The sequence below is a fragment of the Pelodiscus sinensis genome, chromosome 9 (assembly GCF_049634645.1).
Source record: "Pelodiscus sinensis isolate JC-2024 chromosome 9, ASM4963464v1, whole genome shotgun sequence".
Lineage (NCBI taxonomy): Eukaryota > Metazoa > Chordata > Testudines > Trionychidae > Pelodiscus > Pelodiscus sinensis.
Genome location: NC_134719.1, coordinates 27,705,500 through 27,718,921, shown reverse-complemented (window position 1 = coordinate 27,718,921; position 13,422 = coordinate 27,705,500). Strand labels below are relative to the sequence as shown.

General features: G+C 37.5%; 1 protein-coding gene across 2 annotated transcripts in view; it reads right to left on the bottom strand.

Annotated features, from left to right (window-relative positions):
• Positions 1–13,422, bottom strand: part of ADGRL2 (adhesion G protein-coupled receptor L2) — a 532,296-nt gene that overhangs the window by 214,662 nt on the left and 304,212 nt on the right. For both annotated transcript variants that reach the window (XM_075936335.1, XM_075936334.1), the window contains one exon: positions 9,952–9,993. The gene's annotated coding sequence lies outside the window, so the exon portion shown is untranslated. The remainder of the gene's footprint in view (positions 1–9,951; positions 9,994–13,422) is intronic.

Sequence of the window (13,422 nt, the reverse complement as noted above, 5' to 3'; positions counted from 1 at the left end):
GGTAGTGGATTTGATATAGATTGTAGAGAAACATTATGTGGTTTTGGACACAATGAAGGCAGTTGAGAGTATGTTTAGCTTCTCAGAGGAGAAAGTTAGGTTCAGCTTGTACCTTCATTGGGAGTATGAAAGAACAGAAGATCAGGGACTCCAAAGAGCAATTGTAGAAAAAATTCTACATGGTGGAATGAGGCTAAATTGCTTTTAATCAGACTATTTTGGAGGCTGTAAATGAACATTCAGACAACTGTTTCTATTTAAAACATATTAATTACACATGTAAGGGACCCCAGTCTGACAGTAACAGAATAGTAAAGATAATAACTTATTTGGATGAAGCTTCAGTTATGCCTAGTTAGTGAATACTATAATACTAAACATTTTTTTTCTTTTCCTCTTAAATTAAAGGACTATGGATATGGAAAACATGGTTACTAATAATAAATGGCATTAGGAATTTGGAACCTAATTTTTAAACTTAAATTTGAATTATCACAAGTTTGGGCTGCAGTCCTGTAAACACATATGGTTAACTTTAAACACGTTAACATATTCCATGGAGATGAATGGGACTACTCTAATTTGTAAAGTGAAATGTGTAAATTTTTGCCAAGTTTGGACCTTAGCTCTAATTCTGAAAACAATTAAATGTGAGTAACTTTATGCCCATTAATGGGGATTAACATGTCTCAATATTTGCAGGACTGGGGACATCTTATGTATTTTGGATTATAACCAATTTCTATATTGTTAAAAAAATGCTTAAATGTTCCTTTTTGTAAATATATATTAATTAATTGATTCCTAGAGTCTGTAACTGGGACAGCTGGAAACTGATGATCCAGAACCTATGTGAATAACCTGGAGAGATAGAAGTAAAAAAGCACAAAGGAAAATTCTGAAAGTCTGATGCAGTGCTGTTGAGGCTTGAATGGATATTATAAATGGTCTTGGAGGTTTTCAAAAATTTTCATTTAATATGCAATTGACACCTAACAGGAAAGCTAAATCAATGTCTTATGATGTCTGAAGAATTCTAAAGCTTATATTATAGGAATATAACCTGTTGATAAAAAGAGGCAGGGCACACAAAGATGTTGTAGTATTTTCCCATTAGTAAGAGTTTTTAAATAAAAGTATGTCACTGAAAGACTATTTTACTTCACTGTGAAAACTTGTGAATGTTCAGGGTGTTTAAAGATATTATATGTGACTATGGATGCATTTAACAATTTATTTTTCCAGTTAAGTGTTATGGGCTCAGTTCTAGAACCACTGAAGTTACCTATCCCTTGGCTTCACTAGCAGTTTGATCTGGCCACATATTCCTCAATCTTTGTCAAAAAGGGAGCTTTGTATTAGTTTTTTATGATCAATTTTCTTCAAATAATGATTGAAAGAAAACATTTTTAATAAAGCAAAAACAATGCATTCTCTGATTCCTCATGGTAGGGGCCATACTGAAGACATTATCTATAGTATGATTCTTCATGGTCAGCAACTCAAAATCAGTGAGGAGAGCAGAGATTGTACTTATATTTGGTCATTAATCTTTTTTAAAAATTCAATTTAGAATTATTGAATTAAAATTGAAACCTAAATCCCAAGGCACAGTGAGCATGTATTTTAAATTTTTACTGTGGCTGTGGAGAAAAAAACTTAAATAAGACTAAGGTTAAGATTTGGTGCAACTCAATGTATTGGAAAAATATTGGCTAAAGAAGTAAAAAGGGTTTTTTTTTCTTCCTCTCTCCTCTGGACTTTCCAAAAGGTAATGCACATGGAAATTAGTGTGGATGAGTTGCTTCAGCTATCTTCAGTAAAATAATAAAATTAATTTCTGCCCACACATGCAAGCTCTTTGGTGAGTCATGAAGCAAGCAGTTAGTATGGGACAGGTACAGATCAGGGCAGAATTTATCTCAGTGTTTCTCCAGTGCTCTGTTGGCTCTGGATCCAGACTCCCTGGATCATTTCTAATTTATAGCTTTTATATAAATAACAAGCATCTTTATGTGGAATCTAGTTTAAAAATGTATCAGAACTTCCACCATCCAATAAGTCCTTGTACTTATGCAGAAGTGGCCTCTGTTGCAGAGCTGCTGTCTTCATTATTTAATTTCTCTTCGGAGCTTGCAGCCAATGTGAGCCTGTTGAGTTCTTTATTTAATATGTTTCAGAGCACGAACACCTGCCGACTTCTTTAATAACGAGTTATCCTCAGTCAGCTTATATGTGAAAACTGTGCAGCAGAGGTGAGTTATGAATAACCTTAAACATTGAAACTGGATTCCATTAATAAAACTATGACCAGCCTCCATGCCAGAACTTTCCAAAATACATTTGTGAGAGGTTTCCACAGTATAGAATCCAGGGAGACTTTTTTTAAATTGAATTCTATTCTAAATAAGAGGGGCTCAATTGAATTCAATTTCCATTTTGGCTCCTCTGAAAGAAATATACACTGTATTTTTTCATTGCTAATATTTTAAATTTAGCTTTTGAAATATTATTTGTATAGGTTGGATCTCTCTATTCTGGAACCTCTTGGTCTGGCAAAATCTGTGGTTGGCACATAGATACGAACTCTGCGGGTGCTCCGGAGCTGGGCCATACACTGGGAAAAATTAGTGGGTGCAGACTGCAGACCATCAGCAGCACCAAGCTTCCGCTCCATCCCCCTCACACATCTCACTTGCACGCTGGTGACCCCCTGCTTACCTACTCCTTCCCCTTCCTTGTCAGCACTTCCCAGAGTGCCATGAATTTGCTGTCTATAGCATTCAAGCTCCAGGAAGAAAGGGGAGGAATAGGGGTGGGGTACACTTGGTGGAGGAGGCAGGGAAGAGGGATAAGGGAGTGCGCCATCCAGACCCCTCACTGTCCCAGGCTGGGATCCCAGGCAACAGCAGAAGGGACAGCAACTGAGACCCTGGGGTTGGCATTGGAGCCCCTGGGTGGGATGTTGTCAGCCTGGACCATGGGTTGCAGCGGGGAGCCCTCTGAGCCATGGGCCATAGCATCCCCCTAACTCTTATTTCTTGTGTCTACGGAGACTAACTGGCATTCTGCATTGACCTTCCATGGCTTGGCAAATTCTATGATTCAGCACCAGTGAGGTTCCAAGAGTACAGGGTTAGAGGGGTTTAACCTGTTTTTGACAGTGAATAAGAGCAATGGACTTTGCTGCTTTCTTTGGAGAAGGGGGATCTTTCCGAATGAATTGGCTAAAGGATAGTAAAGTCCAAGGTTATGAATTGAATTAATAAGGCTTAAACTTTGTACATGGATGTGCAAACAAGTCTCAGCATAATTTTGGTGGAATGTCTCTATAGTCTCTCTTTAACCTCTCTCCTCTCTTACTTCCTGGGTAACCTTTTTCCACTCCCTGCAACTTTCTGTTTAGAAAAACTATGTGTGAAATAATTTTAGTTGAACTCTCCTTGACTTTAGGAGCCTAGGATTTCACCCATGGTCTCAATCCTACAGCTGTTGAGTTTAAAAAAAATTAACTTGAAGTCAATGAGTTCAACATCTGCTCAGAATGGATATTGGCTAAGACACACTAATAAGACTTTGTCCAATTAGTTCATCTTAATTGGCTTTACTCTGCACTAAAATGCTCACATCACTTCTCCCATAATTGCTTCACCTCTGCTGAAGCACATTATTTTGCTCTAACACATAAAACTGACTTTTCTGATATATAATAAGTACCCTACAAAGCTAAAACTACCCTTTCTTGACCATAGTCGATTCTTGATTTAGATTAAGTTATTTTATTTACTCAGTGCTTGGGAAATAGCATTTTAAATCCCCTTTGTCCCACAACTACAGGCTCATTTAACTATTTTACATTCCCTTTAAAAGTTAATTATTTATTTGGGAAAAATACAGACTATAAAGTTCAACCTTTCCTTGTTTCCTTAATTAACCCCATTTTTATGGGCAGTAAAATAAGTAGTCTTTATCCACCATCAGTAATATGTGAGGCATGTTCACTTGACAAAGAAGCATATGTTTCCTCCCAGCTTTCTTACAGCTCAAAAATATGGACCTGATCCCGATGTAACTAAGGAAAGTGGGGAAAAAAGGAAGTATTTAGAACTACCAAGAGCAACTATAGCACACTGCTTTTCATTAAATTTGCCTATTATACTACTTAAGCATGATTAAAACAAAAGAGAGATACCCTTTATTTATATTGGAAAACATGCTTTACATTCTTAACACTTTATTACCTATTTTTATATTTCAGTATTTTTCAATAATCTTTCTAATTGTGATGTAGGATTATTTCCATTTATGGCTAGTCAGATAATACAACTATGGTGACTTTGTCCTTTTTTATCTCCTTCCCTAGCAAAAGGCCTGTGCAGTGAGCCTTTTTGTATAAGAGTAAATTCAGTCCTGCAGTAAGTGGACGCAGCACCCTATGAAAACCATCAAACTAGGTTCTGATGGGTTGAATGCAGCCATTTTCTTAATTCCTGAATGTTATTTTGATGATTGCTGTCCACTTAGTTGAACTTCTTCGGTGCCTTATCAACTACAAACTTGTCAGGACTATCCAGAAAAAACAGAACAATTTAAACACATGTGATGAGTTACAAAGCAGATACCATATATTTGTACATTTTTTAAAGTAACAAGAAATGCAGATTTAGCAAAAAAAAAAAAGTATCTTCCGAGTCTTGGTATTATATACACAGCACAAGTCTCATTAGTATCATTTATATTATGTAATCAAGATTTTCTAAATGAAAAATGTTCCTCGTAAACTCTATTATATTTCTGTGATAAACATGTAGCATCCACAACTCAAACACATCTGCTCATTACCACACACATACATAGGATGAGAAGAGAATTATGCTGCTGCAGTTCAGTATACTCGCACTTCATCAGGAGAAGAAATTATATGATTTAAGTGCACTTTTTCATATACAGTATCACTGTATATTTAACACTTAAAATGACAAGTTTTAATTATAATAAAGTATGGTCAATAGAAGAGTGAAAAATTGTAGAAAAACTGTTTGCAGCCATATTTTTAGAGTCAAATCTATCTTTGGTTAGGCCACAAAAATTATATTTATTATTATTAATTGTTCTTGTATCTAAACTGATTTAGATTGTAGTTTTCTGGTATGGATGAGTTGAACCTCTCGAGTCGGGCACACTCTGATCAGGCAGCATCTGAGGTCCAGCATGATTTTAGGTAGCCAGATATCCACTTATCATGGTTGTGACCAAGTTTCCCATGGTCCCATAAAGTTTGTTTCTAACCACCACTCCTGGCTTTCAGTGTTCTGTGCTGATATTTAGCATAATTTACCCCTAAATGTCTTCTAAGAGCCCAGTAAGCAGTGGAAGTGTAGGTAATGCTGCTTGAGAATACTGACTTCCGATGGTCCAGAAAATTTTCTGATTTAGCACCGGTCAGGTCCTCAGTATATTTCTCTGTCAGTTCTTATAATATGTTTTGTCGTATTTTTATCTGAAGAATTTGGACAACAGTCCACGACCTCTATGTGAGTGCAAGACTGTTAATGTGTTCTATTGTTATAGTAATACCTAGAGATCCCAGTTAGGATTGGGGCTTCATAACGCTGGTCACTCAGCAAACACATAGTAAGTGGCAGGCTGTACCCCAAAGAGCACTGTACTATATTTTTACCTCCCTTCACAGTTACACAGGGCTTACAGTTTCATTTAGGGGGTTGCTCAGACATCATGAAGGCTGGATGTGGTATGGAACCTAAGCTGAGTAGAGCAGAATGCGCTCAGGGCAGAGGACATACAAGCTGTCAAGCACTTATGCGTACAACACAGGAGAACTCCCACTATTTCACTGCACAGTGAGGAAGCAGGTAGATATTTTACATACAGAAGGACTGGGACACACTCTAGACTGTGCCATTGCTTGCAAATGGAGAATCAGGGCGACCACTCTTAAGCGCCGCACTTTGGAGAACCCCACATTTCAATGTAAGTGTGGTGCAAGGTTCGGGCACAGTCTCTGGCAGTGACAGCCATAGGCACTGACTTTGTGGGTGTTTCAGCCCCAGAGCATCCACAGAAAAATGATGGGTGCTCAGCATTCACTGGGCCTCTCCCATCAATGCCTCTTCTTCCCCCAGTACTTCCTGCCCACCAGCAAGCCCTGTGGATCAGAACCTCAGCCTCCCTCCCAGCACCTACAACCTGATATGGATCAGCTGTTTCGCAGTATCTATGATTCTATCAGGAGGCACTGGGGAGGGCAAAGGGACGCGCGAGGGAGTAGTACGCTTTGGGGAAAGGGTTGGAGCAGGGCTGGAAAGAAGCAGGGTGGGGGTGGGACATGGGGAAGGAGCGGAGTAGGTACAGAGCACTCCCCGCAACAGATTAGAAACCAAGTTGATTTGTCATGGATCCTAAGTATGGACTTGACTGTAGTGTCTGGAGTTGGATCAGGACCACAATTCTGGCCTGCTATATGATTGTACCCCCTAAATAAATGTAGAGCCAAACAAACACCTGGAAAGGGACTTTGCTGGGATGGCCCCTACTGTAGCTGAAACAACAGACACTTGAAGTAGTGCTGCCATATCTATAGGCTGGGAACAGATTTGTTCCTGACATTCATGTACAATTTCCTATAGTGGTGGGAGTGAAACTGAATCCCTTAAAGACTACTCTTTATTTTTGCTGTACTCCATATGATTATTTTTCTAGCATAGGAGGGAAAAGATGTTTATGTTCTATCTGACTCAGTCTAAATAAAATGATAAAAGGTGATGATCTCTTCAGTTATTACCGATCATTATGACAAAAACTATATTTTAAAATGGAGAAAACAAATGTGTTGACCTTGTGAGCTGTGTAATGCATTTCAAAAACAAATCTGCAATGTCTTTTTGTTAATAGTTGTTATTTGCATAGTTAAACCTTCAATGCATGGTCATAAATAGTTAGAATCTAAGTTGGCATAATGCCCAGAAATGTTAGGGTTCCAGACAAAAAAAGGACCATCTACTCGTCAAGAAAGCCATTCTATCTCAACAAGGTGATGTTTAACACAAAAAATACAAGCCTGAGGATAGATAACATATTCAATTTACTGTTTAAAAAGACAAGAAGTTTTCATTTATCAGAATCATCTCGTGATGATAATCAGTACACAGAGCGAACCCTCTGATAAAAAAGAGAAAAGACCATCAATTGTTTTTACTAATTAAGATTAATATTATTCCTGTGAAATGAACCAAAAAGTTGCATGAAACCAGAATCCCAAAAGAGGTCCATAATCTACAAGAATAATTGCATGGTGTTTTAACTCAGAGGAAAGTAGTAGCAGTAGCCTTCTTCTTTTGTTAGCAGTTATTTTATATTCTTATTTGATGTATAAATATTCAATTTTTAACAGATTAAAAACATTTATAGAATTTTAAATTTAAAGATAAAATGGTTATATATTTGAAGAAATGCTACAAATATTAAATGTATATTTTTAGCATTAATTTAAAGTAACAATTTATTAACATAGAAAAACTTTTTTTATTGACAAGATGCTGTGACCATTCATTGTCATGTGCATTTACTCTTTTTTCATTAAGCACAGATAGAGATAGGAATGAGAAGGAAAGGGTATTTTGTTAAAGTGCATATTAATTATATTCAATATTTTATTTTTTCTGGATACAACATTTAGCCCTCTTTGAGAGACAAACAAAAATGCTCAGCTGCAATAAAGGAAATATTAATTGGCAAGTTCTATTTCAATTGCTTTGTGCAATAGGTCCCCAACATAGGGGAATAAATTTATGTGTGAATTAATGTTTACATACTGGTAATCAGTAACCAGTATTATAATTCTGTATCTGGGAACCAAAGGCAAAATGTCATATCTGGGGATAGGTATATTATTGTAATTATAAAACCTATTCCTCACAAAAGTGTTATCTTGGTATTCTGCACCAGTGTCTGATCGCCCAGTGTACTTCATGTGTCATTTTGTTTGTTTGTATAAGACATATGACCCTTAGGGCAGAACTCTTGTCCATTCTTTGTTCTGCATAGCGTAAAGCACATGGCTGGCACACAACCAATAATAATAATTTTACTTAACATACAAACTTATAGTTATATTGACCCCAGTCATGGTGCCAACTGAATAGATTTGTTGTCAGCCAGAATTAAATGTTTTTTCTTTTCCTAGCTATCCCCTTCGCATAGTCAATCCCAGGCTAAAACTATTTTAAGTGGACAAAATCTGTTGGTAAGCACTTACATTTGACAATATTATTGCTTAATGAACACTGTAGAAAAGAGTATATGTCCTGCAAGCATCTGTGGCTGTAGCTTACATATGAGTCTAGTGCCAAATACCTACTGCTAATAGGTAAATATACACAAAAGAGACAGGCTCTTTGATGGTTTAATCCCAAACATACTTAACTGTCACATAGTTAATCTTTTTGATTAAAAATGACTCTTCAGTTCTTTGTGAGCTTTTTTGTTTGTTTGTGGATTTGGGAGTTTAAATGTGGTTTTCATGTATATTTGGAGCTGCTTTTTTTTGTTTGTTAGTTCTACAGGATTATTTTTCTCTTTTAATCACAGACCCCCAAACATATCCTTGACACTGATATTGGTGAGACACCCACTCAAGCAGGTAAAAATACACCCTAGATGTCAACTAAGCAGAAAACCTCATTGTTATAACTAAGTGGTTTGATCTACTGGTTAAAAACAAGTTTGTTCAAAACAGTTTTTCTTTCCTAGAGGAGAAAAAAGTTCCAAAGAACAAGTCCCTTGCCTTGTGTGTTGAAAACCTTATCATAATTATTTAAAAGTTCATTTTAAACTTGTGTCTTGCTATGGGTTTTCTTTCAATTCTGGGATCCTTCTGCTTTGTTTCATAGACAATAGAAAACCTGGTACTCATTTTAATCCTTCATTGTTATATGTTCTTATAATTTTTTTTGAATAATCTCTTTTTAAAAGCAGATTTTGAGTCCTTCTGGGATTAGATTGGATGTCTTTCAGCTATAACGCTAAGAAGCAGTCACATTTGACATTTGAATTTGTGCTCGGAGGGGATATTTTTTTCCAGTAATATTTCTTCCCATTTTAACAGTAGTTCTACTTCTTGATGGTTTTATGTTGATTTCAAACTACATTTTTATGGAGTGAGAAAGAAATTCTTTTATAAAGGGAATGCCCAAGAACAGTTGGAAATGTCTCTCCTAGCAGCACACTCATAGGATTCAGTATAGTTTGTTCAGAAGTGTTATTTTAGGATGACCTTTACATGCACAATATGATGAATTTTTCTTTTTATTTGATTGTAAAGACGTTATGATCAAGAGGTAAAATAAATATTGCCTTTCTCAGTCATAAAAAAGGAAAATGACAACTGAAACCATCTTTTTTTAAACAAAATGATAGCAGGCACCTCTCTCAGAAGAAGTGATGTCTGCTTTTGGAAAACATACAATTTTAAATTCACAGATGCAGCAAAGCCCTAGTGAAACATAAATAAGGATCAAATTTTATACAGTTCAACACAGTGAAACATTGTATAGGAATCATCTTTTCCCAGTGTAAAGAAGAGGTACACCTGCTCTCTCTCCTGATAGGATGTAAACCATATTTATATATGTAGGTATATATATATTATAGCAAATTCTGCAGAAAACCACAATGTTGAACACCCCAGGTTCAGAAGCATTTCTAAAAGACATTATAAATTCTTGTGTGTCTTTAGAAATAAATGTAATATTCTGTGGGCCCTTTCTAACTAGCTAACAGGATTTGAATATTCAAATATTTACAATTGTATGTAACTATACTAATCAGATTGTCAGTTTTCTTAAAAATAAATGTACAATCTTTTATAATAACAATTTACTTTCTTTTGTTTGTGTTCAGTAATATCAGATGTAGAAACAGCTTTCTGCTTACCATTCTGGGAAAGAAGAAATTCATCATTGTACCATAAATACCCTGGAAAGCAAAGAAAATGTTATTAGTTATTATGCCTTCATCCATAGGGATTCTGACAGACAAACACAATGCATCAGCAGCAAAACAAAAATGAAACAAATCTATTGTACAAAGTACAGATCAATATTTTCATGCAGATCTGAACATATATTACATGTAGTTAGGCAGTAAGGTCCAGTTTTTTAAAAAAGAATATGCTATTTCTGAGGAATGAAAAATCTAATTTATGAGAGGAAACTCAAGGAACTTGGCTTATTTAGACTAACCAAAAAAAGGCTGATGGGTGACATAACTGTGTTCCATAAATATATCAGAGGAATAAATACCAGAGAGAGAGAGAGAAGTTTTTAAGTACCAATATGAACAAAAGGACAAATTGATATAAACTGGCCACCAACAAGTTTAAGATTGAAATTAGGTGATGGTATCTAACCATTAGAAGTGGGAAGTTATGGAACAGTCTTTCAAGTGGAGCAGTGAGGGCATGGGCAGCAGATATCATAGGCCAAGGGAGCCTAAACCTCACCTGACCCAAGCCATGGTCCCACCTATGTTCTGCTGAGAGGCCCCACCCACACTTCCCCTCTTTCTTGAAGCTAAGGGCTCAGTTCCAGCTGGTAGCCCGGGGCTGGACCAGCTCAGGATGGCCCAGTGGTCGGGCCAACATTGGGGCTGTTGACCTGGTGTTAGGGCTGGTGGTAGGGCCAGCTGCTTGCTCCTGTCTAGTCACATGGGAGATGCAGTGGACCTGGGGCTCCTCTGGCCATGATGGTGAGGCCCTCACGCTGGAAACACAGAGCCAGCAGGCTAAGCTCTCCAAAAGGGGGGAGAGGTTCAACTGCCACTACAGCTTTTCCCTAGGGTATGGCAAATTGGGGTGACCAATCTGGACCCTGTGCTTTGGGATGTAAGCCAGCATGACTAGCTGGAACGGTTGGTCCCAGAAATGAAGTATTCATTACTTCTGCCCCTGTCCGTGCCTCCCCTTAGGGACATCCCTGCCTGCAACACATGAGCGGGGGCACCAAACTTAACTAGCTTCAAGACTGAGCTTGATAAGTTTATGGAGAGGATGGTATGATGGAACTGCCTAGTATGGCAATAGCCCACCATCACTGCCGGTAGTAAAAATCCCCAATGGCTGAAGATGGGACTCTAGGGCTATGTCTAGACTGCAAGCCTCTTTCGAAAGAGAGCGTCTAGACTGCACGTTGAAAAAGCGGCTTGCTTTTTCGAAAGAAAGCATCCAGTGAGTCTGGATGCTCTCTTTCGAAGAAGAGGAACTTTCGAAAGAAGGCGTTCCTCCTCGTAAATTGAGGTTTACCGCCATCGAAAGAAAAGCCGCGTTCTTTCGATTTAATTTCGAAAGAACGCAGCTTGAGTCTGGACGCAGGTGAAGTTTTTTCGAAAAAAGGCTACTTTTTTCGAAAAAACCCCTGAGTCTGGACACAGCCTAGATGGGGAATTCTGCATTGTAACAGAAAATTCTTTCCCAGGTATCTGCCTGGTGGGTCTTGCCCACATATTTAGGACATAACTGATTATCGTATTGGAGTTAAGGAATTTTCACCAAAGCCAGACTAACAGAGACCTTGGGGGCGAGGTGGTTCACCTCCTCTGTAACATGGAGCATGGATCACTGGCAGGTTTAAACTGCTGTAAATGGAGAGTTCTCTGTAACTTGACATCTTTAAACCATGATTTGAGGTCAGACTAATGATCACAGTGGTCCCTTAATGATTTTGGATGAAACTTCCATTAAAGATTTGTCTGTGCACTATTTGGAAAATTTAGTTCTAGTGTTAGATTTTCAATGGAGAAGACAGTTATCTAACTTTCCTTTGTGCTTTGGAATAATCAACCCCTGTGCTTGGTGGTGCATTAATGTTGTTTAACATTGGTGTAAAATCAAGAGCAATGGGATTATATTGACAGAAAACTAGGGTGACACCAAATGCAGATGGGATCCAATATTTCCCTTTTCAAGGGTCTTGAAACATGTTCCACAGGATTAAAAAGTTATGTAAAGTTAAAATAAAAATATTCCTTAGGTGGATACTAAAAGTTATTTAATAACATTTAAAATCTGCTTAAATTAAAAATGTGTTGCTCATGACTAATACTTTGTGACAGTCCTGAGAACTGCAGAAATTCAGTACAGACAGCACCCCACACACCCTCATCAACATTAAAACCTGTGAGATGTAGCACAGATTGTCTCCCTGGGTACGTCTAGACTACACCTCTCTGTCGATAGAGAGATGTAGATTAGGCATGTCGAAATTGCTAATGAAGCAGGGATTTAAATATCCCCTGCTTCATTAGCATAAACATGGCCTCTGCTTTTTTTCGACACGGAGCTTTTTTGAAAAAAAATGGCAGTCTAGACAGGAATCTGTCAAAAAATAAACCCTTTTTCGACAGATCCTGTAAACCTCATTTTTTGAGGAATACAGGATCTGTCAAAAAAGGGTTTATTTTTGACAGATCCCCATCTAGATTGCTGGGTTTGGGGTTTTTTTGGGTTTTTTTTTAAAAAGCTCCATGTCGAGAAAAGCAGCAGCCATATTTATGCTAATGAGGCATGGGATATTTAAATCCCTGCTTCATTAGCAATTTTGACATGCCTAATCTAGATCTCTCTGTCAACAGAGAGGTGTTGTCTAGACACCGCCCCTGTGTTTGGACATTGAAGGACAGAACAACAGGGTATCCCTTAGCAAAAGGAAACGGAAAAGAAACTTCAGCATGTCTTAAATCAGCCAAGTTCCAAAGAGGAAAAGGAAACCACTCCCAACATCAATTCTTTTCGTACCCCCAATACTCTTTAGAAATCCTTACTCTTCAACTCTGACTGCTATCTCTTCCTCAATTTTTCCCTTTGGCTATTAGGGTGAATTAATTAATTCCCCACAGCTAATCCAACACTGTTACATTGAAAATCCCTGCACTCTGACCAGCCAATGGTTGTCTTTCCTGTGGCTGAAGAAGGAAGTTTAACCCCTTAGTTGCCTTCTTTATATTCACCCCTCTCGTATATGTGAGTCATTTTTAGAAAACACTCTTAGCTCCAAATACACACACAGAGGCATAATTCCATTTGATTTGAAAGGGAATTACATACACATCTGAGTAGTTTAGCTTGACAACTAATCAGAGCGTCCCTTTTAAGCCATACAACATTTTTAATTTCTGGTCACTTGACATTATACAGAATAATTTATTTTTAAAAATCTCAACTCCAGGGTTTCCTTAGTTTTTTGTTTCCACTGACCAAATCAGTTATGTAAGGGGATATGAGTATTACAGCCCCAGGCTTTAATTTTGTTCTTTCAGTTCAAGACATAATTTTTTTTTCCATCACAGCTTTCCATTCATTTTGCAACTAGCCTCTGTCTTTGGGCTCTGGTATTACAAAGTTCAAGAAAC